Source organism: Atta cephalotes (genome assembly GCF_000143395.1).
Source record: "Atta cephalotes unplaced genomic scaffold scaffold00052, whole genome shotgun sequence".
Classification (NCBI taxonomy): domain Eukaryota; kingdom Metazoa; phylum Arthropoda; class Insecta; order Hymenoptera; family Formicidae; genus Atta; species Atta cephalotes.
In genome coordinates, this window is record NW_012130116.1 from 648,653 (window position 1) to 654,115 (window position 5,463).

The following is a 5,463-nucleotide window of genomic DNA, read 5'->3' on the forward strand; positions in this document are numbered from 1 at the left end:
CTTCTCTCTCTCTCTCTCTCTCTCTCTTTCTCTCTCTCTCTCTCTTTTCTCTCTTTTCCTTTTCCCCTNTCCCCTTTTCTCTCCTTTGACTGGCTGCTGTCCGCTCACGCGAGATACCTACCCATGATGTATGCGGATGTTTTTAATTATGCACTGCGTCGTGCGGTTTTCAAACGAGATACTGCAAAGATATTGCACGCACGATTTTAGATAGATTGTCGTCCTCAACGGAAATAAGGAAAGATGTACATCTTGTACTGTCACTTAAAGTACTACGAGTATTACCTTTGTTTTTATTGTATGATTGTATTACATTTTGCGTGTTTATTTATACATTTTTTGTAATATTTTATTTTTATAATTATTTGAAAGATTTGATACTGGTATTCAATAATTTGTTTTTGAGAATATTTTCGTGAATCACAGTCCTAAATTTAAAAACTTTCAAAATAAGGGTGCTTCTACAGCTGTCGCTATTGCACCTGTAGTCCTCCCTCGTTAGGAAATCAGTTGAAACAGTTCATTGGCCGAGTAGCATTCCATTCCTCCAATGAGCGCCATGAGGGATGAGGGTGAATGAGAAAAGGCAGTCCAAAGGATCTTGAAAGTGTTCCTTCTGCGAAAAGAGACGAAAAAGGGGCGTAGGTGAAAAGTACAGACATACAATGGCTGCAAAATGTGTCATGTTAGATAAAATTTTCTGTGACAACTGCATTTTAAAAATAAAATTATGTTTTTAAAAAGTATACACAGTGTACATTAGTTTTTGTAAAAGTATTGAATGCACATTGTACTAAAAAGAAAAAAATATTGAAATAATAAAAATACTTTAATTAAATAAGAGGATTTCTATTATCGATCAAAATGGAAATGTTTAGTGCTTAAATATTTCGATGTGTTTATATACATATTCAATTCTACAAATCGCGATCTTTTTTAGTCTTGAAATGCAATTATGAATTAACAGAATTAAAATAATATCACATATTAAATTGATAACCAGTTTAATAATATTAATACCAATAAAATATTTTAGATAATTGTTAAAAATGTTCTAAAAAACTTTCAGCATAATACGTTTTATTAAATCTAGTTTTCGCAAGAGGAATAACAATATACACAGCCGGAGAGAACGCGCGCGTTCAAACGTAAAGAAAGCAAAGTTTGGTAATAGTAAAAATATTCTGCCTCTCTATATCTCTGTTCTTTCCGCGTGTATATGCTTATCTGCCGCACTGATCACCCTGTTACGGTTTACGTATAGCGAAGCATGTGAAATTAACGAAATAAGAAGCAGCTTATTTTGCAGCGCGGAGTTTACGAATACGGCATTGTTATTTTTAGTATTTATTGCAATAGTCTTTCGTACAGATTGCTAAATTGCCTAAATATGAAAGAAATATTTGTGAAAGTAACGTCTTTTTCTATATTATTTTCTAAAAAAATGATATACTATTTATATACAGATTTATATCACATTTACATCATTACACAGAATTATGAATTTCGTCATCTGAAAAATTTTCGATAATAATCATTAATAATAATTATAAAATTGAAAGACAAAAATATATAGTTTTTATTTTATTTATAATCCGTATGTATATTTGATAAGCTGTTTTATTATAAAAACTAACAAATTACAATTCACAGTTGTTTTCAAATAGAGATCAAAAAACACGCAAATATCAAACGCTTAAATAATACACGAGGAATAAGTACTGGGATACGCGGTGATACGTGAGTATTCATCTTCCAACAACTCGAACGAGAACGTTGCTCCCGATTTTGATTAGCTGACAATACGTAGCTGATGGGCGCAACCGGTGAAAGGATTAGGCGGCTGCGTTTCCTAGAAAACTTTCCACGGGAGAATCAAAACGGAGTATCGGCTACGTGGAAGGCCATTAATGCATTATGCAACGTAACGACGACAGAGAAGCCGCACGTCGAGAGACCGGGGACGAAAGGAAAAAGGGGACATATACGCCGATACGCCGTTTATCGTTATCGGGAGCGTGTGTCTTTACTCCTCCGCCTGCCGCGCAAAAGTCGCCAAACGAGAATACAACATAAGCATCGTTCCTATCGGTATAGTCCGCTCCTTTTTCCCCTGCGATGATTATGCGAACAACAAGCAGGACAGTTATTCCTCGCGGATATGATATCTCTTCTTTCCGCAAAAAGCGTGGAAAATGATATCTGTCCTCCCTCCTTTCCTCCCCCCCCCTCCCCTCGCTGACGAAGTTTTATTACGTTTTAGCTTTTTTGATCTTGGAAACTTGTTACGTATATTATTCCTAACAATATCGAGTTATACTGCCTATATAGTTATAGAGCCAATATGTTATAGAGCCAATTTTCTATATCGTTTTTCTACATCGGTGTCATTTTCTCTAATGTCAAATAGTATACGCGCGAACTATTTCTATCGTGTTTAACTGTTTTGTGACAAATTAAATTTTAATAAACGGTAGTTTTATCGCATTCTTATTTTTTTTTTTTTTTAAAGACACATTGTTCTAATACTTCTCATATCTATTGGTCTAAAATACTAGAAGCTGTTTTATTCTCACGTTATCTCTGCGAATTGATACGCGCTTTTCCCGCACTCGTGCAAGAGTTACTCTGTAACACTCTAAATTTCTTACAGTGAAATCTCACTCCAAGAAAGTGAAAATACACCTTTGAAAAAAAGTGAAAATATTTCACTTCTTGAAAAAAGAGTGACAATTTTCACTTCAAAGGAGTGAAATCTCACTCCAAAAAAAGATTTTGTTCCAAAAATAGTGAAGATCATTACATTTTTCAAGAAGTGAAATATTTTCATCTTTTTTTTTTCAAGGATAATTGCATTTTTACTCTCTTAGAGCGAGATTTTACTGCTAAGAAATTTAGAGTGTAACTCCAACGCGTCATTAAACGGAGATTCCTGAATCGTTTGCAGCGCGGCGAGGCTAATTTCGCCGTAACCGGCGAGCAGGTGGCTATATGATGGTCGACGACGGTGTAAACATGGCGAAATGCCTCCTGGAGCCAACACAATAGCGGGTGTGTGTTGTTAGCGAGCATCGGCGAGCAGCGATTCCCCGCGTGTCGAATCGGCGCGATGCCGCGCCACGCCACGCCAGTTTCCTACTCGGCGAAAAAGGAAAACCGAGATCACGTGGCGTGTGGAGTGAAAGTGCGAGGGAACGGAGAGTTAGAGGCCTGAATGCGTCTTCGTTAACGATCGGCGTGGCCAATAAGATGTAAGGGCCCGCTCATCGGTCATAGTGTATCGCGAGCGCGCATTGCGAAAATTTCGCGAAAATCGCCGAGTTTTCCGGGGCGCGCGGAACTGTCGCAATCACGATCTCGAATTTCGCGTACGGATAATTCGCAATTGCGTCGCCGCCTTGATCGGGTAAATAAGGTCAGCGCGTAATGACGTGATTGCGATTTAGTGAGTCCGATCTGCTTTGGGTAGACGATAATACCACGAGGTCTCTCGTGCAAGACAACGGCATGTTTGATTTACACAGATAGAATGCACGATAATCACGCGTGTCGTAATGATAATTGAGTTATAAACTGTACGTTCCTAGATGCACAGAGACTGTAATTATGTTAATTGAATGCCGTGGAGAAAGGAAGCTCGAATCTGCGATGTGTTATAGCGCACTTACTGTGCGAAATACCTAGAAAGAATGCACTTATTGTCTTATTACTGTCACTTCGATCAATATTTACCAATACTTCTATTAGTTTTCTATTTTTTCGTATACATTTGTATTTTGTCTACAGAAGTTGTTATATATGTAAATAATTATAAACAGTTTAAGAGAACTCGATAATACCTTCATTTTGCAATTTTGATTGCGTACTCGCGATAGGCATCTTATCTTCAGTTTTAGAAAATACTTAGTAGAAAAAAAACAGGGAAAATACAGAAGCGCTTCCCTGCGCGCAAGCGAGCAGCGATATTTACATAACAATCGCGGATCACGTAACCGTCTTTTGCCTTCTCCCATAGTTGACGTGTGCGTCTGCCGGTTTATCTGTAGGTGTCGCGTACCAATACTCTGTATAGTATACGCGACTTGGAAAGTCGAATAAACGCTTCCTCTTGCGCGAATCGCAATTTCAGCGCGATACAATCGAAAGTACCAGTTTCAAATGAGAGGCAGCAAAAAAAGAAGCGCGAATACGATAACTTTTTCTAATTGCATTTAGTAATTACTGAGATAATTATCTACCGACTTTTAATTATAAATTCTTAATATTGTCTTATGACAATTGATAATTATCTATAATTTTTATTTAATATTTAATATGCAGTATGAATTTTCAGCATTTTGGAAAGCAATTAAGAACGATTAAAATTGCCGTTTCTCTCTTTGTTATTTCATTTATGTCGCATTTATTATTACAACTTAAAAAATAAAGTTTTCCAAAAAATGAATGAATTTTTTTTGAATTACTAAAATTTGTATTATTAATTTTGAAATGTAATTTTATAATACCTGATTGTAGAGAAATAAAAATAAGAAGTGGTCTTTTAAAACATGTTTTTTTTTATGTTTTTGTTAATTTTCTGTAAGCAACTCCAAAATAACAATTATGTCGTTATAGCAAATGAGCGATAAGCATTTAATTTTTTAGTGTTTAAAATGACATAAAACACAGGGAACGCATTTTGTTAGGATTATAATTGATATTTTTCAAAGTATCAAATTATAACACATACTGTGACATAAATACACATAGTACAACGCACACGTTAGCAGTTATTTGAATTTAACAATCTGATTAATAATAGTTCAGTTTCAAATGCGCGATTATATAGATAAGAATGTGATTATCGGTATTAATTACGTTATAGCGTGATGAAGTGGCAAAACACTTTGGATGAGCTATGGGAACAAAGTCGACTATTCGTGGCGTGTGAGCTTGAACTTGAGATCATTCCACTTAACGCAAACGTAAGGCCGAGTACGTAATACATAGGTATGGCACTGTAGATAAGGACTTATTGTGTAGACAAAAATTGCTGAAGTCCAAATTTGAAATTATTGTATTGTCATCTTGAATCATAAATGATGATAAATATTCTACTATCAGAGAAAATATGTTACATTTCTACTTTGAAAAAAATTTCCTGAATCTCATACTTTCTTGAATAGTACTAATTAAATATTTCTTTATTGCTAATAAATATTAACTGAATAAACATATATTAAAACATAATAAAACATATATTATTTGATTCAAGTATTAATTTCTTTTTTGACTAAATTAAATTAATTTATTTGCAGTAAAGAAATGTTTATTAAATATTATTTTTTTAAATGTTACTTAGACTTTTAATTTTTTTTTCATATAAACATGTTTTCAATAGTAAATTACAATTTTTTTTATTCAAAATTATTGACTATATAATATATATATATATATATATATATATATATATATATATATTAT